This window comes from Crinia signifera, chromosome 7, assembly GCF_055691185.1.
Source record: "Crinia signifera chromosome 7, ASM5569118v1, whole genome shotgun sequence".
NCBI lineage: Eukaryota > Metazoa > Chordata > Amphibia > Anura > Myobatrachidae > Crinia > Crinia signifera.
Window position 1 is genome coordinate 196,160,840 of NC_139223.1, and position 25,178 is coordinate 196,186,017.

Below are 25,178 nucleotides of genomic sequence, written 5' to 3' on the forward strand. Positions count from 1 at the left end.
CTCTGTCACCCCTCCTGATTGAGTGGGGGATGTGGTCGAAGCCCTTATGCTTAATGGCTTGCAATCAATGTTTCAGTTGTGCGAAATGTCTTGCTACAGGTTGGTCTGAGCCCTTCCCTTGAATAGCGGCATTAATGGCAGACCTATGGAGGGCCATTCTCTCCCTCATGGTGCGAATAGTTTTGCCCATGTATACTAAGCCAATAATACCGCATCCAGGGTGCCAGGTAAAGTGGTGGATGCGGTTATTGACAAATTTGAACAGAAAGAATATAAAAAAATCTCTCTTAAAGGCACAAAAAGAGACACTTAGTGTGGTGCTGGTCCTATGAACGACCCTCGTGCGGTGACATGCATGACAACCGGGCGACGCTGGGACGGAGCTCCCCCGAAGGAGATGCAGTGGATTCCCGCAACATCACCGGAAGGGGCTGCGACTCCCGGACCCGGCGTGCGGATGCTCACGGCGGGCGGCAACGCCAGGGACCTCACTGCCTCTTCTATTTATGTAAGCTAATTACCCCTATCTTGTTATCACTGTACACCTTGACAAAGGGGGTCAAACCCCGAAACTTTGGTTGGATGTGACAATATATCACTTTTTGCTAAAAGACCCAAAAGTGCCACTGGTTATTTTCGCCTGTACTATTTGCTTGAGAAGCACCGGGTCTAGTGTCCATGTGTAACCGAAACACTGCCATCTGCTGGCAGTGAGTAAAACGACATATCTTTCACACATACATAAACACAGAGGCATCACAAGCTAGCAGACTGCTTCGGTGGGCTTAGGTAGTATGTAACAATCATTTAAACATTCTAGCAAATAAAATCTACACTAATACAGTATGTCCTAAAGTTATGTCTTTCTAGCTCAAAATTCGTAGGTATGCCTTAGACAATCTTGCTAACTATGTCCGCTTCATTCCAGAATGGGGGGTTCAAGTTATTTTACCCCAAGGTCAACATGTATCCAGAGGCTGACGTAAATTATTATTGATTTTATGTTCAGCTGCTAAAAATGTTCTTTATTTAAGGAAAAAATGTTTTTTTTTTTGTTCAGAATGGATATTCACGTGCCGACAGGGCACGTGAATATCTCGTGCGCACGCACCCACTTCTGTCAAAAGGTGGCGTTTGGCGTGGGGCGGCGATTGGCGAGAAGCAGCTCCATCTGTATAACGGAGCCCCCACAGAAATCTCTGTAATGGGGAGAACTTGAAGAGGGCGTTAGCTGAATAATTTGAGCTGTCCCATTGTATGTGTATTATGCTATACAAGGGTTATTCTGGAAACCCATTCATGTCAGGGCAATACTTTGAAAAATATTGGTCAGTTACAGGGAAATCCTGGGGGCTCTGGGAGTGTACGTCTGTGGCTCAGGTTCTGTGCTATACTCCCTGCAGTACATCATGCTGACAAAGGGATGCTAATTTTAGCCTCATTATTTTGTTGATCAATTTCCTCTTGATTTTAAAACAACAGACAAATGGTTTTTCACTCTTTACCCTGCAACCGCGTCGCTCGTCTCTTTTGGAGACCATAACGGCAACGCAGATTACTTACCTGACGGGGTGGGGAGTCCTTACAGCATTATACATTATTGTTGTCACTTATTTTATACATTGGCACTACAGTTCCGGTGTCAAACGCAGGATTTTTAGAGGGGGGGTTTCCAATAGTAATCCAAAATCTCCCACTCTCCAGCACATTGGAATAAGAACGGGAGTCTGGGGGAGCGGTAACAGCCCTGAAAATTGGTCTTTTTATACACTGGATACTTTATGGAATACAGTATTAATATGTAAAGATGGCCTAGGGCAGTGGTTCCCAACCCTGGTCCTCAAGTACCCCCAACAGTGCACGTTTTCAAGGTGACCCGGCAGGTGCACTCATTATTCAGGCACATTTGAAAAGATCCACAGGTGGAGCTAATTACAGCACTTGTGATTCTGTGTGGAGACCTGCAAAACATGCACTGTTGGGGGTACTTGAGGACCAGGGTTGGGAACCACTGGCCTAGGGTATAGGCTGTTTCAAACATTTAAATAATATGTTTTCAGGAAAAGGTTAAACATATAATAAATAAACAAACATATTAGAACCAGTACTGCACTTTCTAAGCTCACAATCTCCCACGTCATGGTAAGGCTCCTGTCTCTTCCTCCTGGTAGCTGCTCTCTGGTCCAGTGCAATGTTTGAGGGCTCAGATCCACACATACAGTATGTGGTAGAAGAAGCTGGTACACTGGGCATGTGCAGCAGCTCTGCTCTGTCCCTTACACTGCATGATGTGGTGGCAGCTCTGTTGATCATATTGCATACCAGTGCTATTGCTGTAATAATTTAAGGCATTTGCCTAGAGGAGGGGGATTCCGGGCAACCAGGACCCCCGCTGTGTTTGCATATGAGTTCTTCCACATATTTAGGCCCAGACCTGTCTTAGAAGATCTGCTTTCATTATTCATTGTTCTGTAGGTGTAGTTCATTATTTAAAATATAGTTGATGTTTTATCAAAAGTCCATTCGTTCTTTCAAACAATGATTAGGTACCGAAACATTAAAATATGTATATTAACATTAGATATAATTTGCAGAGGGCAAAACAGTAGCTCGGCATGATTGACACGGCATTGTACCAGCTGCACTCCTCAGTTTGCACAGGAGTGCGCCTATATTGCAGCCAGACGGTCGGATTATATGCAGAGCAGACGTTACTGGACAGAGTCACTGAATCAATGGCGCGGCTCCACATCAGCCTCGTGAAGCGCCTCATCTAGTCTCTCTCCTCGGACTCCTCCAAGCGTGTGACGTCATACATACAGCACGTTACACGCTGGAGAGTGCAGAAGGAGGGGGAGTACATATGGAGCCAATATTGTGATGCAGGACAGGAAAGTGAGCAGCACACAGCAGAGAGTGCCGGGCGGCGGACCATTAGTGATGCGTGGCTCCAGCGACCTTTCAGCGCCTGGAGCTCGTGCTCCGCCAGCTCCACCCTCCCTACAGCCCTGTCTGTGCCACCTGAGAACTGGTACGGAGTAGGTCTTGTCCTGGACAATTACCATGGCATGAACAATGCATCATATATATATATATATATATATATATATATATATATATATATATATATATATATATAAAATGTTATTATAAAAAAAAAACAGGCAACCTGTTATCCCAAATGCTCAGCTGACTCCAGTATTAGATAGCTTGGTCATGCTTTCACTGCAGAAATAAAGTCCATGGGTTCCCTCAGCTGTAGCAAAGACCAGAGAGGAATATATGTTTTATTTTGCCATATCAGGAAAGATTGTTGTTTCTTTGATTTTACACAATTATATCGGTTGTGAACAAGTTCTTTGTAGCAACGTCATTGATGCATGTGACACTTCAATCTTCTGATGAAATTGCAGGCTGCAATGAATGCACAGAGCCAAAGTGACAGATTGAGTCATTCATTGAACCTTATTAGTATCATCTGCCACACACACACACACACACACACACACACACACACACACTAGCATTGTTATTGTGTCTCTGCATGAATCAGCTCCTCATCAGAGGTGGCACTTCTTCAGAGGCAGAATCTGGTCTGACAACACTTACACTGCGGTCAAACAACTAAGCGTTGATAGCTCAGGCACACCAGTCACCTCTTGGAAAATAATGAAACTCTGGGAGCCATTAAATACTGTAAGTGCTGTTTGCTCACCTCACAGTGTGTCAGTGACAGCCTGACCCCATCACTAAATCAAGTGCCAGGACAAGCTGTTAACACACAACTAAGGGCCAGGAGTTGAGCTGTCGTCACCTCCATTCACTTGTGGACAATTTTGGCAGTGAGTTGCAGCATTGCAGCTAATAATAGAGTTTTCTGCTGCCAGCTCTTACCCGCTTCTATTCTTGGGGAGATGTATTCAACCTACTGTAGGAGAGAAAGAAAGTGCCAACCAATCAGCTTCTATATAAATACTCAGTGTTTGTTCCCACCCCTCGATTGTAACAGGCAGGCTCCGCCCAGTCACTATGCCACACCCAGTAAGTGTATCTGCATACCTCCCAAATTTTGGGGCGTGACCTAATGAAAGGGGCATGGTCTATAATCATGGCTCTCCCACAAGGCCACGCCCCTGTTTTGACGCTATGGGGGGCATCTGTTAGCCTCTAGCCATGCCCCCTGGCTGCGGGAATAGATGCGCACATCGTTTATTTAACGCTCAGCAGCCGTCAGGGGGGACTCCCAACAGCCCCCACCCCGCGGTCACTTCCGAAAACCGGGACATTCCTGCGGTAATCGGGACTGTTGGGAGGTATGCATCCCCTTTCACCCACCCGATTGAAGCAGGAAGATGTTAGTTGTACTAGTGTATTTAAAATCACACTGCGGCCACTGGGCACAAGCAGGCACAGGTGACTGGCAGCTGCCTAATCACTGGCATCCTGCTGGCAGTATTCAGACAGTTAAGCTCTCGGACATCTTTGGTGGCGCTTGCAGTCTGCCAGAAATCAGAAATGTCCTCCCAGCTCCATGATTTAGGCCTGTCGGCGGTTTCTAAGTAGCTCCTTAGGTTGCTTTGCATCAGGCAAATGGGGAAGGTGTATCAAACATGGGAGGGACATAACGTATCAACCAGTAGCGGATTCTCCACAAATCCGTTACTTTGTCTCTCCCAGGTTTGTTATACACCTCACCCATTTGTCTTATACAAGCAATTCATCCTGCCTCATGGTAAGCTTGGTCCTGGCTTCGGGACTATAGGACAGCATCAGTTTACCTAGCATTATTATCTATGGTACTTGTGTATTATCACGGCGCCCATAGTGTCCCTTCAGCATGACGGCAGCAGTTGTAGCTCTGACTATGCCAACTACGTTGCGCGCACTGCATTCCCAGTTGGGAATTACCATGAGAATGCTCAGTGTTTTCATTGGAACACCCATGTAATGCTGTGCATTCCCATGGGCGAATCCCCCATCCTGCCACCCCACACCCTCTGCCCGCACTGTTGTGTGCGAGCGCCCGGCAAATAATCTATTCGCCATGGCCGCTCGCACACATGCGCATAACTGACTATGCGCAGTCGCAAGAAAACTCTCCCCTATGAGTGCACACGGGGGAGTGTGGAAATTAGAATAACCTCCAACGTGTGTATGCTCACTACTGGTACGTCCGCACCATCTTGATGATGAATATTGGATTTATATGTAGTTGAAATAAATAACAAAGGGGGGCAGGGTCATGTGGGAGGGACTCTCTATCTTAAGGGGTCATTCAGGAAGGTTAGGCAAGTATGTGTTCCAGTGGTCTCACCACCTAGCCTGGTCAAGTAAAAGTCTCAGGGGGCAATTTACTAAGACGGGAGTTCTATTTCACTATGGGCAACCAATCAGAATCATCTACTTATTTATTTAGCACCTTCTAGAAAATAATAGATAGATAATAGATAAGTAATCTTAGTAAATTTCCCCCTCGAGGTCTTTCTGAAAAGCTGCATTGAGGTGCTGGTGGCGTATAATATCCAACCCACGGCATTTGGTTCTCTGGTCATAATATAAAGCAGACTCGACTGGTCAGCATGGCATTGCACCAGGGAAATGGTTATGTACCTATTGCATTAGAGCTCTTCCCAAATGCACCTGGGGTGGTGCGGGTGAGGTATAAAGTGTAAAGTGCAGTTTTTTTTTTTTTTTTTTGCTGGTCCTAAAAGTTTTGGTGCTTGTAGAACTATAAGTATCAGCATGCCCTGGTTTGTGCCAGCATCCATGGTTTGCTTGTTTGTAGTGCACATGAAAAAAAAACACCATAGAAATAATAAAAAACATTAACTATGGAGGGGGGGGGGGGGGGGGCTGGGGGTTCATTTCATTTTTGTTTTTTCTAGCTAGTTATTTCATTGGAGAATGGGCAGCATTATAAAGCAGTTTGCCTGACACTGCCCTTAAACACTAAAGTTATAACCACACTGGTAATTAAGTAATTTCCCTCCATAAATCAGTATTTCTAAATATTGTACACATTTACATATGGGAACCCTTATCTGAATTCCTGCCTTAGTATTTTAGATAACAGAGATATTGCAATAAACAGTGAATTAACCACTTGCTTGGAACTGTCGCATGTGATGCAGCCGGAGCCAGGAGTTAAGGCATACACTAGTCCTAAGGACAAGTCAAACCAGTTTGCCCTTGAGCTCCCCCGGCAGCTACCCGGGAGGCTTGCTTACAATTTGGCACTTGATGTGAAATTTTACTACTAAATTTTGAAAAATATTTTGAAACGACTGGCCGGTCGGTTATTGGCTATGAGAATTCTATCAGCAAATCCACAGCCTCCCATATTATCTCAGCCAATCAGCGTCCAGACAGTCTTTTCAAAATCATTTTTTTTTAATTCAGCAGCAATTTGCACCCCGCAGCCCAGCAAATGCCGCTACCACCTCCCAGCCGCCACTCTGACCCGCTGGCCAGACCCCGCTGCTGCACATAGGTGTGTGCCAGTGGTGCTTCACCGCTAGCACACACCTAGGATTGGACCCAACACATCATGGGTGCAATAAAGCACCCTTGATGTGTCTCTGATGGGTCCGATCTGACAGAGTGAACCTGCAGCAAGTTCAATGTGTAGGGTCTGACCCGATGCGCATGGGACCGCGCATCGGGTCTGAGGGGATGTCAAAAACATCCAATTTCGGTCGATTTTGCTGTCTGATTTGACGTAATTGGCAAAATTGTCCCAAATTGTATAAGTGTATGGGCACCTACTCTTACACATGCAATGCTCAATGGGTGCCCTGCCATGTTGATGAGGAAATCATACTGCACAAGTGTAGAATGGATCTCCTCTGGCTCTCCAGATCACCCACGGCAGTCACTGAATCATGACCCAGATTGACGTGTGGCTATCATATCCTGTGTAGAAGTACAGTGCGGGGAGCGGAACTTAAGCTGGGTACACACTATGCAATATGCATACCTCCCAACTGTTCCGCTTATCGCGGGAATGTCCCGATATTTTGGGACATTCCCGTGTCCCTGCCGCCGCCGGCAGTGTCCCGCGGGGGGGGGGGGGCAGTTGGGAGTCCCCCCCTGTAGTCCATGAATAGATGCTGTGTGCATGCGCACAGCATCTATTCTTGCAGGCAGAGGGGCTGGCCATGCCCCCACAGCGGCAAAAATCGGGGGCGTGGCCTCGCGACAGCGGCGTGATTATAGGCCACACCCCTTTCCGGTAGGCCGCGCCTCCGGCGCGCACCCTGTCCCTCCCCGGCATCTGCAAAAGTTGGGCGGTATGAATATGTTCAGTCAACATTATTGTTAACGATTTCCCTACAACTCGCCAGAGCTTCAGAATGAACAACATAGATCGTACACACTGAACAATTTACCAAGCGATAAATATAATTATTATATTGTTTTTTTTACCAGTAACCATCTTGTTATCGTTCATTGTTATAGTTCAATCAATGCAATATACACACTGAGCGATATGCACCTACTTATCAACAGCAACATTTTATGACGCGTTCAGAGGACAGAAGCGGTTCGTTATCGGCCGTCAAGAGTGCACATCGTTAATGATATAGGGTCCGATTCAGGCTTGCTTCCTAGGCTACATGTTTTTGCAGCCTAGTGAGCAGGTTAACGCGCCCTATAAAATGCGCGCCCCTCCGCAGCACAATTCCCTGTGCAGGGATGCGAATGGATGTGTACGTATACACCATCCGTTTGCATGCGGCTGCACAGAGGATAAACCATTCGATAGTTATTTACCATCGAATGAGTTCTCCTACTGTGCCTGGCGCTCACAGCCGCCACGTTAACCATTAGTCACGCGGTGGCTGCATGGATCAATGCAAATTCAGGCCAGGCACCGACATCACCCACATGCCCCAAAGCGGGCATGGGAACGCCAGCGTTTACTGGGGTCCGCCCAGCGTTTCTATGGGTGCGACCAACATTTTTGTGGGCACGCCCATGAAACGCTGAGGGTCCATCCAGGAACACACCCCTGCCTGTCTCTCAGGCTGCAAACACCTCGATGAGATGATGAGAGACTTTGCCGAAGGTGACAATGCCCATTCGCAGACCCAAAACATTGGTGGAGGGGCCAAATTCGGGCCTGTGCGAACAGGTCTGAATCGGCCCCATAGTGGCTTCATTCTAAACAATATGCACAATAATATCGGTAACGATATTGTCATCATGCAAATTGTTAGAAATGATCTTATAGTGTGTACCCAGCTTACAGCTCCATATACTCCGAAAGGGGGAGACATTCTTCACAGGAAGAGGAGCAGCGGAACACGAGGACACGCACTGACACTAGGGGGAGGAAGGTACAGGTGGGAGACATTAGTTTCAGGAAGAGGAGCAGCGGAACACGAGGACATGCACTGACACTAGGGGGAGGAAGGTACAGGTGGGAGACATTCTTCACAGGAAGAGGAGCAGCAGAACACGAGGACATGCACTGACACTAGGGGGAGGAAGGTACAGGTGGGAGACAGTCACAGGAAGAGGAGCAGCAGAACACGAGGACATGCACTGACACTAGAGGGAGGAAGGTACAGGTGGGAGACATTAGTCACAGGAAGAGGAGCAGCAGAACACGAGGACATGCACTGAAACTAGAAGGAGGAAGGTACAGGTGGGAGACATTAGTTTCAGGAAGAGGAGCAGCGGAACACGAGGACACGCACTGACACTAGAGGGAGGAAGGTACAGGTGGGAGACATTCTTCACATGAAGAGGAGCAGCAGAACACAAGGACATGCACTGACACTAGGGGGAGGAAGGTACAGGTGGGAGACAGTCACAGGAAGAGGAGCAGCAGAACACGAGGACATGCACTGACACTAGAGGGAGGAAGGTACAGGTGGGAGACATTAGTCACAGGAAGAGGAGCAGCAGAACACGAGGACACGCACTGACACTAGGGGGAGGAAGGTACAGGTGGGAGACATTCATCACAGGAAGAGGAGCAGCAGAACACGAGGACACGCACTGACACTAGAGGGAGGAAGGTACAGGAGGGAGACATTCTTCACAGGAAGAGGAGCAACAGAACACGAGGACATGCACTGACACTAGAGGGAGGAAGGTACAGGTGGGAGACATTAGTCACAGGAAGAGGAGCAACAGAACACGGGGACATGCACTGACACTAGAGGGAGGAAGGTACAGGTGGGAGACATTCTTCACAGGAAGAGGAACAACAGAACACGGGGACATGCACTGAAACTAGAGGGAGGAAGGTACAGGTGGGAGACATTCTTCACAGGAAGAGGAGCAGCAGAACACGAGGACATGCACTGACACTAGGGGGAGGAAGGTACAGGTGGGAGACATTCTTCACAGGAAGAGGAGCAGCAGAACACGAGGACATGCACTGACACTAGAGGGAGGAAGATTCAGAAATATTTGAGGAAAAATTACCTCACAGAGGGGGAAATTTACTAAGATGTGTATTCTACTTCAAATGTGCTGTTGCTATGGGAAACTAATCAGAGCCTGTCTACTAGAGGGTGCTAAACAAATAAGAAGTAGATTCTGATTGGTTGCCCATAGCAACATCACATGTGAAGTAGAATACACATCTTAGTAAATTTCCCCCAGAAAGAGTAGTAGATAAGTGGAATAGCCTCCCATCAGAGGTGGTAGAGGCAAATACAGTAGAACAATTTAAACATGCTTGGGAGCATATTGATATCCTTACACAGAAATAAGGATCAATTATGGTTTGAGGTAAAATGTTTAAAAAAAGGGGCAGACTAGATGGGCCAAGTGGTTCTTATCTGCCATCAAATTCTCTGTTTGTCACACACTAGGCCTGGCATGGCCAGCTGTTGTGAAACTACATATCCCAGCATGCCTTGCCATAGTTTTAGCATTCCCTAATGGCAAAACTGTGGCAATGCATGATGGGACTTGTAGTTTCACAACAGCTGGAGGGCCATAGTTTGGCTATGCCTGGCGATAGGATAAGCGATATCGCTTATTTTGGCAATTCTGAGCCACATTGTTTGTTATATCACCCAGTGTGTACGCCTCCAACAATGCACGATGCGTGCTGCCACTTGTTGTTAATGACCTGCCCCGTCATCTGTGTATGTACAGAGAAGGGAGCACATTGTTAACATCGCCCACAACAACACCACTATCGCTTTCCCCCGCCGGCATCGGCAAGTGTCATATTTTTTTTGTAATCTCTTTATTTATTAATGTAGATGATCGACAAAGAGGATATATGATCATATAAAGAACATGTAACAGCATCAAGCACTACGTAGCCAAGATACCATCAAAATATGGGTAACAATAAAAAAAAGTATTTTTTTTTTGCTACTAAGGGGGCGTGGTAGGTACTATTACATTTTAAGACCACTGGAGGGGGTCGATTGGCAGTGAGGAGTGGGAAGTTAGGTGCAAAACACCCCTTAGATCTATATATTTGTTTTATATAAACTATTTTAATATATTATTTAAAAAAAAAATTATAATAATAGTAATGAAAAAAAAATCTAAGTGGCTTTGTGTGGGAAAAAATCATCAGTGAAGTGGTTGAAAGATTTTTACTCCACAATAGTAGTATTGCTTGTTCTATCTAAAGCTGCCCATACACGGAGCCGTTCGCCGGCATCCGTTCTGTACTATGCGATGCGCGCTCCTGCGCATCACATAGTACGGTACAAAAAGTATGTGCTGTGGGTATGGGTATGGGTCTTCTTGCACTGCCATATGGAAGCTAGTAAATTTTGAAATCTGTCTAAAAGTCAATTTTAATGGGTAATACAGTATATTATTTAAAAGAACAACAGACACTGCCCTTAGGCTGGACAGAACCAATGTGATTTTAGGCCGTTGGTCTGATATTGCAGCATATGTTGCTCCAACACATAAACAATGTACAATACATGTATGATGATGGTAAATGTAATAATCATTTAGTTGAATAGGATATGTGTTATGTTTGAAATAATTATTGGAATATGACCATTATCTGGGCATATAAGAGTGACAAGATCAGTCTACAGGTGGCCCTATATTGTTAATGATGATGCACGCTCTTCACTAAAAGATATAGTTAACAATATCCTTCAGTGTGTATGCCCTATGAGGAATCGGTAACATTGTTCTTTTACTATCGTATAGTTTGCACCCAGGTTTACCCTCCAGGAAGGTCCAGATATTCGCAATTTTTTGGGTAGTGCCCAGCATCCAGGGTGGTGAATCTCCAGCATCCTGGTCACTTCCTAGTGACCAGGTGACATGAGTGGACTGCGTATGTGTTTGTCCCGTAGTACACATGCGCGAGGCCAATCTGAGATAAAAGCCTGGTACTTTTTTTGATCTCTGGCCCTACGCAAGGTGATTGACAGGAAGCCGTCGTTTAAGGGGGTGGTAACCAGTTTTTTTCTAGGAGTGTCAGGGAAAAAGCAGGCGTGGCCAGGTGTTTTGGAGGGAAGTAGTGTGATGTCAGTATTCGAGAAGGAATTTGCCTTTGCGAGTGAACCAGAATAAGGGCCATAGACCCCATGGAGAGCTGATAGTAGTTTTATTTGATATGTTGGTGCTGCAAATGGTCTCTTATACTGTTCTAGAACCAGACTGTCTATGACTGCAGCACAAATGCTAATGTCTGCTTGTAGCTGTGTGATACACTGGCAGTTTGTAATTTTATTCATATTTTAGTCGTTTTATTGAAGTAGAAATTTAGCAGAGAATCTCAAAATCAGATGTACAGAATGTATTCCGCAAGATGCGCTGTCTCTATGATTAGGCCGCTTTTTTTGGTTGCAGCTATTTTGAAACTGTTCTGATTTAATCTGTCTCTTTTTTTATGCTAAAAAAAAATCCCAACATCGCAGCTGTCTTTTTTTTTAAATATAAATTATTTATTGAAGTATTTTATAAGCGGTACAAGCATAGCACATGGTAAACGAGCAATATACGCAAATACAAATGCAATGTCGGAAACAAATGCCACATACCATATCGCATAGTTATGGTCGAGAATAGGAGATAAAAGAAAGGGAGAAGGGAGAGATACAGAGGGGGTGGGAGGAAAGACAAGGGGACCAGGGAAGGTGTTGCAGCAGATTTGTTATGGGGTCTAAACAAGGGCGTAACTACCATAGGTGCAAGGGGTGCAGCTGCTATGGGGCCAAGAGTTGAAGGGGGCCCATCTTTGCTGTCTGAACTCAGCGGCGTAACTATAGCACCGCAGCCCCTGCCACCGCGGGGGGGGGGGGGGGGGCGCTGTGCATGTGGGGGCGCCGGGGGCTGCGGTGCTATAGTTACACCCCCCCCCAATCCCCCCGCAGACTTACCTATCTCGCTGGTCCCGGCGGCTCCGTTCTTCTGCTGAGGACCACCACAAAATGACCGCCCCCATATAGCACACAGTTCTCTGAAACTGTCTGCTGTATGGGGGCGGCCATTTTGTGGTGGTCCTCAGCAGAAGAAGAACGGAGCCGCCGGGACCAGCGCTATAGGTAAGGCTGCAGGGGATTGGGGGGGGGGGGGGTTTGCATGGGCGGCGGGGGATTGGGGGGGGGTTTGCATGGGCGGCGGGGGATTGGGGGTGCTTGGCGGGGCGGGGGGGGGGCGCCCAAAACTTAGTTACGCCACTGTCTGAACTATATGTTTTACATACATTTATCACCATCATTTGCTAAATAGGGGGACCTTACAAACTTTTGCTATGGGGCCCACAAATATCTAGGTACGCCTCTGGGTCTAAATACGGGGCGATTTCAGGGTATTTCCTAAGCGATCTAATGAGAAAATGCCCCTACACCAGGGCCATAGCGATAGCTATCGCCCGGCGATTAATATCCAACATGCTGGATATTAATCTCGTTATCGCCGGTTGGGACCAGTGTTCTCACTGGAGAACACTGGCCCTGACAGATCGCTTAGCACATGTGCCCATTGTAGGTGCTGTTGATGGAGGACAGGGGACGTCATGTGCTTCCTGTCCAGTTTGCAGCCACACAACAACGTATGCAGATTTCTATCTCACAGCATTAACTTCAGTTTGTGCTACAGCAGCTCTACTGTGGTAGAGGACCAGGCAGGCTCCCACTGCGTACCAATAAGCTGTCTCTGGTTTACTTGTTCTTCGTAAGTACTAACCGCTATATAACAGGGTTGCCTACCCTCCCGGAATGGCCATCGAGTCTCCCGAAAAATCCCCAGACGTCGGCATTTAAATGCTGCAATCCACGGGTCTCAGAGGAGGGGGCGGAGCTAAAATGCCACAATCGCGTCATTTTAGCCCCGTCCCCTCCACGGAGATCGGGGAATTTGGCTATTTTGCATCCTGGGGGCGTCAAGCCAAGCCCCCAGAACTGCAGCTGAAAGTCTTCTCTCCGAGCGTTCTCTGGGAGAGAAGATTCTTAAAGTCGGCAACCCTGCTATATAACGAGAACACCCCACAAGACCCGGCGTTTTAGATATGCTGTGATCTAGTCATATAGCCATCACATTTTGGCCCTAGTCAACGTTGCTTAGATCCATTCGGGGTGTACACACAAACAATACGATCCACAATATCTGTGGGAGGAGCACCCGGTGGGGTGCATACACACTTGTCGATGCCAGCAGGCACAGAGGCGGAAGCAGGGGCCATGCTGGATTCTGCATGGCCCTCGTTAACGATCTGCTCCGTCCTCTGTGCATGCAGATGACATAAGGGCTCAGTAACGACCTACGGGAGCGTGCATCGTCCGCCGTGTACAGCCTACACACTGACACAGAAGGGCTAAAATGAGAGATATCACTCATTTTATCGCCCATTGTGTACAGGGCTTTTTACTTACCCATTTTTCCTGCTTCCAGCACATTATCTTCAAGACATTACCAACAAGAAATGACTGTTGACTTTCCTGATGAACAGGGATGACCTTTAGAACTTGTACTGTAGGTGATAAGATCATCACTGTTTATACATGTATTAATTACATACCGTATGCTAAAACTATACTGTAACAACAGTCGCTGCCTGCGTAGCTGCGCTACCTTTTCTTGTACTGCTTTTATTTTACCCATATCTGTTCCACTTCAAGTTAGGTGGAATTAACAAGGCATTTTGTGCACAGAAATCATTCCCTGCGTTTGGCTTTGCATCGGCGAGCTTTACTTATCTGCCCTGCGCACATCAAGGTGCTCATCCTGTCACTGTGCGGAGAGATGGGAAATCCTTGGAGGCTAAGAGTACACCTCACACCGCTTTCCAAGGGGCAAGTTCTTGTACAGGCCACAGAAATTTTATGTGATTTCTATTATAGTTAGTAACAGTTTCTAATATAAACTGGAGAGATCTCTTTCTTTGTATTCAGCACTCTACCAAGGGGCTTATTAGAAATAAATATCGGTGAGATAATCCCCAAAAAACACAGTTTTGACATTTTCATCGCAGTCTTCCCTGGGGTGGCCAGTCTGTGGACCTTATTTTGGTTGATTTGCAAGGCTGTGAATTTGCCTGCAATTGCTGATGGGCACGCCCCCACTGGATGTTGAACATAAATATCCATTCGCAGGCTCTGGGGGAACACCCACATCCTTCGATGGTCGCCGACCATCGAATGTTGTGGAAGACCCACGCACATTCAGAAGGAAGTGGGCGGGCTGCTGACATCCGGTGATGTCAGATGCCCGCCCACGTCACCGGGCGATTTCTATGGTAACGCCCATGAAACGCTGAACGTTCCCATGGGCGCGACTATCTGCCGCCATCCCACGCCCCCCACACGCACCTGGCATATGCACATACACAAAAATGTGGCTGCGCGTTTGCATGCGCCAAACATCGGCCCCTGTGGGAACGTATGGTCCTTTCTAACGAACCAGAATAAACCCCTATGTCCCAGCAGGAGAAAAATTAGAAAGTGGAAATGACGATGCCGAAATCGATAAAAACCGCTGGTAGTTTTGTACACTAGAGTGAGAAAAATGGTCAATAGACCCAATAAGGAGCTGCGAGATTGCTCAGGGCCATATAAGTGAGTGGCACTTGGGGAGTGGGAGGAAAGAGATAAGTTGCAAAACTCATTAACAGATTGAAGTGACGATTGTTCAGTGGTAGATCATAAAGGTGATTGTTGCAATACCTGTAGTTTGGATGGGATATGATCAGAACATGCAACAGTAGTTAATACCCCTGGCACATTGCAGTTACAACCCGGGTTATTGCCAAGTTGCTGCCTCTTCAACCCGGTTCGAGGTGCGGTGTGAAAGCACCAAACCTAATAACCTCGGTCGATCAACCCAGCAATTTGGGTTAAAGCTGGGTCACCCTGTGTATAATGGACCACCCAGGTTTACTGTTCTACCCCTTTCAGATAGCAAAGCTGGGTCGGACCCAAAATCTTGATCCTGGCATGAACCGGGTCTGGTGCTTTCACATTAAACCCTTGTCACCCATTATACAGAGGTCAATCCGGGGTTAACCCTTTTTATAATCTGGGTGCAATTGCCAGGTTAGTCGACCTGATTTATAACCTTTGGTGCTTTCACACAGACTTCAGCAACCTGGCAATAACCTGGGTCCAAGGAGTGGTGTGAAAGGGGTATGAAAGTGTTTTGGATCAAGATTTTGGGTCTGACACAGCATTGCGATGTGAGAGCGGTATTAATTATATTATATATGAGACAGGAACAAATGTGAAAATATAAATATGAGGAAAGTCCAAAAATGACCTCTAATACCCCTTTCAGACCATAAATACCGGGGCACACCTGGGATAGTGATACGGTTCCTCCCGGTTTTGATCCGAAAGGTCCTGCAGCTGATGTCACACGAGGGCAGAGCAGGGCCACGTCAACAGGGGGTGGGGGAGGAGGCAACGCTTGGAGCTGACGATGTCACTAAGCACTGCCTCCTCCATAGTTTAAACTTGACCAGGTTACCCGTTATCAATACCGATATTTATATAACCAAAGAACAATAAGTGAAAAGCGCAGGTTACGTACTTTTTCCGTAACTTGCATACCCTTTATTCCTAGCTACGTGCGAACAAAGCGTAGCGCAGCGTAGCGTACCTTTACCGCGTATTGTACACGCTTGAATCAATGCAGTAATAGGAGATCCCTTCACAGTACTTAGTCTCTAATCTGTGAATATACTTTAAGGACAAAGTCCGTAATACACCTTATCGCTAGATGTGAATAATAGACGAGACCACGATATAACAAGTGAGGAGATAGATTCTCCAAAAGTAGTATATTTAGTCCCTAGCGGACAAAAGGGGATTACAGAAAGAAGAAAATACAGGATAACAAGTGATACAATTTCCTTAACAATACTAATACAATTCAAACACTACTAGGGGAAAGAAAACAAGCACAGAATACAATCAGCCAACAATACAATAAAAGAAAGCACAGGGAATGCAACCGTTTACCGTCTCAAATATGCGCAGCGCAGTCCGGTCGGAGCTCGCTATATTCAGATTGAACTATAGCCTGGTCAATGGTGAGGGATAGGAGCAGTGCCGAAGTGACCGAGGCAGCCCAGGGTTAGCTATCTTATAGGGTCAGAAGGGGGAGGTCAAAGGCCATTCCTATTGGTCAGGGGTTCGGATGTCCAGTCCTCAGTGATTGGGGCAAAGTATTACACCTGGTTTGGATTGGTGCAGGGGGATAGTACTTTGGTGTCCTTTGTGTGTTGGCATCGTCGTCGGGGTTTGTAAACAGCAACAAGAACCGGTTTTTAACTGGATTCCTTTGTCTCACACAGTATAAGAGAAATGGTCCTTGAAATATGGATTTTGTCCGTAATTATCGGACCATATGAGTTGCGAAAACTTTGCAACGACCGGAGTACTGCGCATAACAAAAGGAACGTAATGGTACCAAACATTATACAGACAGAAGTGTGTAATGCTGATTAAACTATGTGTAGTGCTCTAAACCTTTAATTTATATTTTATTTGGTGTAAGTATGGTATTATGAATTTATGTGTAATAGTATGGCTGCGCTTCTGGTCCACTTTGTCACACAGACTCGGGTATGTATACTTTATTTGCGCAACTCTGCGAACCAAAATGGCGGCCATACTATCCTAAAATGGCGTGTGTGCAACTCGACTTTAACACCGTTCAGACTACACCTCCACCCAGGTCAGAGCAGTGTTCAACCCTCCACCAGAATTTAAATGCTGTGCTGCTTGAGCGGGGAAATGGTGCTGTGGCGCTTTCAGACTGCAGATCAACCTGGGTTAACATGACAATAGCCCGGTTTGATTTTGCGGTCTGAAAGGGGTATAAGCTTGGGGGAAAAAAGAGAATGGGATGCTGTCCATAGTCATTGTAATATCATAGGATTCATTTACAAGAAGAGAAAAGGTCAAGATCACTTTAACCACATTTACAGCAAAAGAACACAAACAATAGGCTGGATGAAATGCCCTGTGGGATGCCGGGCCGAACTCTGACATCTTTTTAAAGGGGCAATCATTTATAAGACAAAACCATGCTTTGTAAGTGACTTCCCTTTAAAAGGAAAAAACTCTGAGCTGGTCCGGTATCCTGCACGGCCGCCGGCCTCACACCGAGTTATATCCGGGGCAATGTGTTAGGTCAGTTTATCTTATTTATTAGAATAATGTTAGACATTTGTGGTGATTTGGGTGTATATAATGGAGTACTAAACTGCTGTAATTACATGTCTAGATATAGCCTTATACCTTTGGGGTTTGTTATATTACTAGGGGAATCTGCATTGTTATTAGAGGGAAAGGGAGCACCTGTTGTGCTGGTAAATGGTACAGAATACTGCTGCGCTGTAATCACCAGAGGCGCCTTGTCCCCATAGTTATGGTTACATATGTGCTGCTCTGCAGCTGTGCTCACTACAATATGTATTGCTGTGCAGGCAAGGGACATTGCAGCTGCGGCGCTTACCCGGCTGAAGAGGCCGTTCCTTCTAGATGTGCATAGGACACATGGCAAATTCCTGGGTGTCACCTTAAAGTATCATTTTAGTCGAAACTGCAACATAGGGAGAGGTTTCAATTAGCCTCCATCATTTACCTCAGGCTTATTGACTACACAGGGCTATCCAATAAGCCCCAAACTCAGCCCAGCCACAGCTACTGTTATTGGGATTTAATTCAATGGGGATGTTCAATGTGCTATTTTTTTTGACTGTCACATTTCGACAACACCTATTCAACGTCGAAAAATGCTCCAACGCTTGGAAAACAAGTGGATCGTCGAAAAACTGATCCATGTGTATTTTGTCGAAAATGGTCACAGATTTAACAATTTAGCGTCCGGTTTCAACCATGCAGATTTGACTTTTAACAAAAAAATCGAATCTGCATGGGGAAAATGCGGCCTAAGACAGACGCATTGAATATATATAAATGCCGATTTTTTTCGACTGTCAGAAATATCGCGATACATTGAAAATATACCCTAAGAGTGCAAATAGATCATATTTCAGAAATGAATAATGGACTGTAATTGAATTGCCTGAAAAAAAAAAAAAAAAACATACCATATTTTTGCAACCAAAAAACAACTTGGTCTAATTGACTTCCCACATAATGTTGTATAGTGGATTTAAGCGCACACACACACACACACACACACACACACCTGCTGGTATATGAGACCTCAGTCAGGTCAGACACAGACATATAAGGGCTAATGTGCAAAAACCACATAAGTGAAAAGCGTGCATTCCCGCCACTAAATGGTAACCACCTCTTTCCCTCAAGTGCCCTCATCATTTGTAACACTGATGTGCCTAGAGGCTGCACTTTATTATGTGAGTACGAACCACATTATAAGTGACATGCGCTTCATGGCTTGGATACAGAGCAATCCGACAGTGACGTGTTTGTTGTTTCCTGTTATGTGAAGACCATTTTCTCTCATTTCTGTTGATAGTAAGTTCAGTACTATTCTTTACATGGCACAAATCAGACATGCACTGGATTCCCGTAGTGAATAGTATACAATGTACCTCGCAGACTTGCTGCAGGCAAGGTGCATTGCTCCATTTCGCTTGCCACAGGTTACTTTCCAATTGTAGTCTATAGTGGCCTAAGTTTGTTCCAGTACCTGGAGGCAAGATTTATTTATTTATTAACAGTTTCTTATATAGCGCACACATATTACGCAGCGCTGTACAGAGCATAGTTATGAGCAAAAACACATAACGAATTACAGCACAAGACAGTTTAGGACAAGTACATGGTTAATACGGATAGTTGCATCAGGGGACAGGACACTGCAGCAAGCATCAGGGTGGCAGTGGTTTTTATATGCTCCCACACCTATATATATATATATATATATATATATATATATATATATATATATATACATATATATATATATATATATTTCTGACCACAGACTAGGAGTCAAACCTAGGGTTTGAACCTGTGACCTGTCCCACTGAAGGCAGACACCTTAATAATAGAGCAATTTGCTCCTGCACTATAAGTTTGCAGACTCTGACTATGGATAATTGTAAATTAAATTAGTTAAATTGCAAAAATTATGTGTAGAATAAAGAGACTGTGAAGTCTAAGGTCCTGCTAGGAGGGGGAGTCAGCCAAAGGCGATATTGACGGCTTTTGATGATCTAATTCAAACTTGTATTGGGAGAGGTTCCCCCTTGGGAGCAGGAGCCCAGAGGCAAATGACTCCATTGCCTTCCAGAGTTACGCCTCTGGTCAGGACTGCCCTCAGAAATTGTGGGGCCCGGGACTGACAAAATAGACAGGGCCCCCTTTCCCCTTCTTGTACTCCCGGCTTGCCTGGTGAGACCTCCGGTGCTCACAGCACTGCCCGCACTGCTCAACCTTTACATTGCTTAAAGGGAAATATGAACTTTGTAAATTACAAATTCTACTTGATAAACTCCAGCTCTGGGCACCCTTTCTGTCTGGGCCCGGGAATGGAGTGCTCGCAGACCAAATTGAGAAAACCCTTTTATAGAACATTATTATGTCCATCTTCGAACCTGACTACCTTAAGCAATGTATACAGTATGTTTTACCTGTCAAATTTTTAACCCTGTCCTCCTTTTGCTTGTCAAACATTTGGGGTCCACCTATTGACGATTTATCTTTTTACTGTAGATTTATCAATCGGATACCCAACATTTGTGGATGTTGGCATCTTAAATGTCAATATTTTCGTCCATTTTGAAATTTCTGACTGTTGACATCCAGACTTTCTGACCGTAAACTCAAAGTTAAACCCATCTAAAAATAAGCTCTGCATCAATGTAGAATGTGGATGATAACTAGGAAGGTAAAATAGCGTTACCTTAAGTCCTAATATTGGGGTCATTTTAAGCATAAATTAGGCACTATTAAATATGGTCTTTCAAAGTAGTATCGGTGTTGCCTCTTTGTCATGACTTATGTATAAATGTGAAATAAAATCTGTTACAAGTATCTGAGCACATAACCAGCAAAAAAATCAAAGTGCAAGCAGAGTTACATTGTAGGCAGAAAACTTGCCGCCCATGCCCGAAATAAAATGTGCTGTTCCGCAACATTTTTTGTGGTTGTAAATCCAGTGTTGGAAATTTAAAGGCCTCCTTGTTGTGTTGGAGAACTAGGGATGGAATGTCCTGTATTAGCGTCTACTCTTGGCTCCTCTTTTGTTCTGGCTACTGAAATGTGGTGTTTTGTCCTGCAAAGTGCAGTTCAATTACAGATGTTTTCCCCACTATCAGTTTAGTTTCTAAATGTATGGTTAAAAATGTAAATGCTTAATGTATCCTTATAATGCTTTAACATCATATTTATTTTCTGATTTTATTTTTGATTGAAGGGAACGTGTTTGATCTGCAAATCTAAAGTCGTGTAATATCAGTTATCATATATTTACAAGAACATCCTGAGAATTAAAGTGCCCTTGTGTTTGGGGTTAAAGAGAACATTTCATTTAAGGTAAAATGCTACTTTTTTAACTACAGAGAAGTGCGCAGACCCCTGTGTTTTGGTTTGGTTCTAATTCATAATCTAGTTTTGGTTTTGGCAAAAGCTTCCTTAATACCACTTTCACACTGCCAAAACATTTTAAAAAACTGTATTTTTAAACAGTATTTAAAACGGGTCTGAGCCTTCACATTGCAGTAGGTTACCGTTTTAAATACCGTTTAAGTACCATTCACATCAGTTAACCTGTTTAATCCCCCAAACACATTTCAAGGCAGAATGCAGGGGTCAGCCTATCACTGGTCTGTAATCTGTTGCTTTTACTAAATACCGTTTCAGAGCCATTCTCACTGCATTAAAAACGGCTCTGAATCGTGTAGGACTCTGCTTTTTAAACGTTTAGAAATATCGGTTATCTTTAACCGGTAAATCAACTCTGGCGCTTTCCCACTGCAGCCATAAATGTTTTGAAGTGGGAAAAAAACAGCAATATACCATTTAACAAGTGCAGTGTGAAAGGGGTATGTGTCTTGGTTCCGATTCAGTCTTGGCTCAGTTAAAAATCGACGAAACTGCTAGAATAATTTTTCAAATGCAAAATGCGAAATTCAGATTTAGGGCCTTATTCTAATCAGCTGGGTCCCCCGCGTGTTCGCATGGAGGACTGATGTTTCAAAAATGCAAGTGCTAGTTCGGCTTCCCGTGCGCAAGGGGACGCGACCATGGGATCACCCAGTGTTTCATGGGTGTTCCATATATATATATATATATATATATATATATATATATATATATATATATATATATATATATATATATATATATGTCCAATGTCGCCCGGCACTCCACAGATCCCGTATTGCGATAATCACCCGGTGCCTTCCTCTCAGAACCCGCGGGTCCCAGTGTACACACAATATCGATCAGGCGGCACTCCCGGAATTTAAGTGAAAGCAAAAGTGGCTTTATTGATCCTACATGTTTCGGGCGTCAGCCCGTCCTCAGGGAACAATCATATACACACAGTGCGCAAAATATATAGTGCAGTACAAACAGAGAAAACAACTCCCCCTTCCGGCCTGTTCCCGCCCTCAGACACTTACCCGCGGCCGCCCGGCCGGTACATCCCCGTCCGCCATGAAGCCGCCGTGCCGTACTGTGGGGAAACGATCCAGAGGACCCCGTCACTTCCGGCTTCATCCTCTGACGTCGCTCCCCATTCTGCACTGCGCTCGAAGCTTCTGGGGTTCCAAGCCTCGTTATGGTTGCCGCTGTCACTGTCAGGGAGCGTGAACCTGTAGATGTAAACAAACCATGAGTAAAAACATCATATATAAAATCTAACTAGTGACAAAGTTAAGAGGCTTAAATTAAGCCAAATATGAGGCCAAAAAGCTGGCCATAAAAAAGTGACATTAATTAAAGACATATACACATCTAAAAAGTGAAAAAATAGAAAAAATAGAAAAACTTTAAAAAGTACAGAATGGCAGGACCTCTATTCATATTCCAATAAATCAAATATATTTTAATCATAATACATAATATTTTAAATTTATATGTTTATATTTTAAATTTATAGGTACTTGTGAGTTATCCGGGCGTCCGATTTTTAAATCGGGTCGGATCGGGACATCGCATCGCATCGCATGCGACCATCGGATGCGATGCGATGCGATGACCCGATTTTTCCATAGGAATCAATGTTAAAATGGACTGAGTCCATTTTAACATGGAATTCAATGGGAAAAAGGGGTCCTTTTCATACCCCTACTATCCAAGTGGGCATGGAGTTGGATATAAACCTGTGGCGAGCGTAGCAAGCCACCGAGCCCGAAGCGTGGCGAGCGTAGCGAGCCCCGCGAGGGGACATGGAATACCGTCCCCTCGCGGGGCTCGCTTCGCTCGCCACGCTTCGGGCTCGGTGGTTTGCTACGCTCGCCACAGGTTTATATCCAACTCCATGCCCACTTGGATAGTAGGGGTATGAAAAGGACCCCTTTTTCCCATTGAATTCCATGTTAAAATGGACTCAGTCCATTTTAACATTGATTCCTATGGAAAAATCGGGTCATCGCATCCGATGGTCGCATGCGATGCGATGCAATGCGATATCGCATCACATCGCATCTGATTGTATGCCTTAACTTAAGGCATACAATCAAAAAATCGGACGCCCAGATAACTCACAAGTACCAATTTATATGTTTAAATATTAGAGGGCCAGCTATCTACTGTGTGTTTCCCAAATCTTTGCTGATACTAAGTTTTAAAGAAAACTTTGTAGGCCATGTTGTTCATTTAAGCCCCTAGGGGCAATTGTGTCCAGCCTGAAAATCCACCTAGCCTCTGCTTGCAGTAGGAGTTTCCCCCTATTCCCTCCTCTAACTGTGGGTGGTATATGGTCCACTATTTTCGACCTGATACTGGCTATGCTATGTTTAAAAAGTGCACAGTGTCTAGCTACCGGTTGCTCGCTACTACCTATACTGAGCGCCTGTCTAATGGCATGGCGATGGTTGGCCATACGCTCCTTAAATTGGCACTCTGTCTTGCCGTCGTAGTACAAACCACATGGGCAAGACAGGACATACACAATGAATCGAGTAGAACAGGTCACAGAGTGTTTAATGGCGATTTTGCTACTATTATGTGGATGGTTAATGGTACTGCCAACCAGCATGGAGCTGCAGGTCGTGCACCCCACACATCTAAAGCAGCCTTTAGGGCGTGTCATGAAATGTGTGGGAGCCTTCTTTTTGCCAAGATTGGTGACATCCACCTTAACCAAGATATCAGCCAAGTTTCTTCCTCTTTTGTAGGCTGGCATAATTCTGGAATCTTTCAGACTTTTTAAATCTCTATCTGTGGCAACGAGGGGCCATAGGTTTTTGACCTTCTGGGTAATCTCCCTGCTGCCATCTGCATACTGGGTAACCAAGGGAATCCTATTGACAGGGGACTGTTTCTTTTTGTTGGTGGTATTGAGCACTGACTGTCGGGACATGTTTATTACTTTTTGTTTAGTTTTTATCAGATCACTCCTCTTATAGCCTCTCTGCTCAAATTTTTCCTGCATCTGGTCGAGATCCTTTTTAGCTTGTTCCTCATCACTAGTGATCCTCCTTACTCGCAACATTTGCGAATAAGGAAGACCATATCTCAGAGACTTGGGGTGGCAACTCTCTCTTCTCAATAATGTGTTACGGTCGGTCTCCTTTACAAATATTGATGTGTGGATTTTTCTATCAACAATGCATATTTTCACATCAAGGTAATTGATTTCAGACCTGCTCATATTAAATGTAAATTTGGCCGGGCAGGAACTCGCATTATGATCTTCTAATACTTGTTTAAGCTCTGACTCACTGCCCAACCAAAATATGAGCAGGTCATCAATATACCGTAAATACAATAACACCTTGTCTGCATGCTGGGCTTGGTATATAAGTTGTTGGTCAACAACATCCATGTATGTGTTGGCATACGATGGGGCCACATTGGACCCCATCGCCACGCCCTGTTGTTGACGATACATCTGGCCGTTGAAATAGAAAAAATTTCTATTCAATACCAGGTGTAGTAGGTCGAGGAAGAACTTTTTATCAGGTCCGTTATATGCTGGACTAGATCCCAATAAGTCCTGGACCGCTTTCATCCCCTCCTCATGGGGGATGAATGTATAAAGTCCCACCACATCGACACTGCACATTATTAAGTTCTCTGGTAATGTGCCTAGACCTTCCAGTTTCTCCAGCAGCATATTGGTGTCCTTGAGGTAGGATCTTGTAAGTTGTACACATGGGTTGAGGAGTGCATCCAGATAAATGGACACAGGTTGGTAGAGAGACCCCCTGGCAGAGATGATTGGTCTGCCAGGAGGCCTCTCCACCCTTTTGTGCACTTTTGGCAGGGTATAGAACATGGGAATGATAGGATAGTCACTCGTCAATGCTGTCCCCAATTCTGCCGAAATGATTTTATCTTTAACAGCTATTGATATCAGAGTGTCCAACTCACGTTTGTACATCCCGGAGGGGTCTTGCTGCAAATGTTCGTATACGGTATCATCCGCGAGCTGTCTCTGACATTCCGATAAATAATCTGTAAGGTCCTGCACAACCACCGATCCACCTTTATCCACCTTGCGAATAATTATGTCTGTCCTGTTTTGAAGATCTTGTAAAGCGCTCCTCTCTAATTTGGAGAGATTGGACATAAATCTGGGATCCAATAAAGGATTCTCCCCAGCTGCTTCCATCA

At 45.0% G+C, this 25,178-nt stretch overlaps 1 protein-coding gene across 3 annotated transcripts in view; it reads left to right on the forward strand.

Annotated features, from left to right (window-relative positions):
* The window catches only part of TLK1 (tousled like kinase 1), a 309,486-nt gene that overhangs the window by 181,308 nt on the left and 103,000 nt on the right, over nt 1–25,178 (forward strand). The window contains exon 1 of one of the 3 annotated variants that reach the window (XM_083154834.1): nt 20,809–20,927. The exons of the other annotated variants lie outside the window; for them this stretch is intronic. The gene's annotated coding sequence lies outside the window, so the exon portion shown is untranslated. Of the gene's footprint in view, nt 1–20,808; nt 20,928–25,178 lie in introns of those variants that run through there. 3 annotated transcript variants of the gene reach the window in all.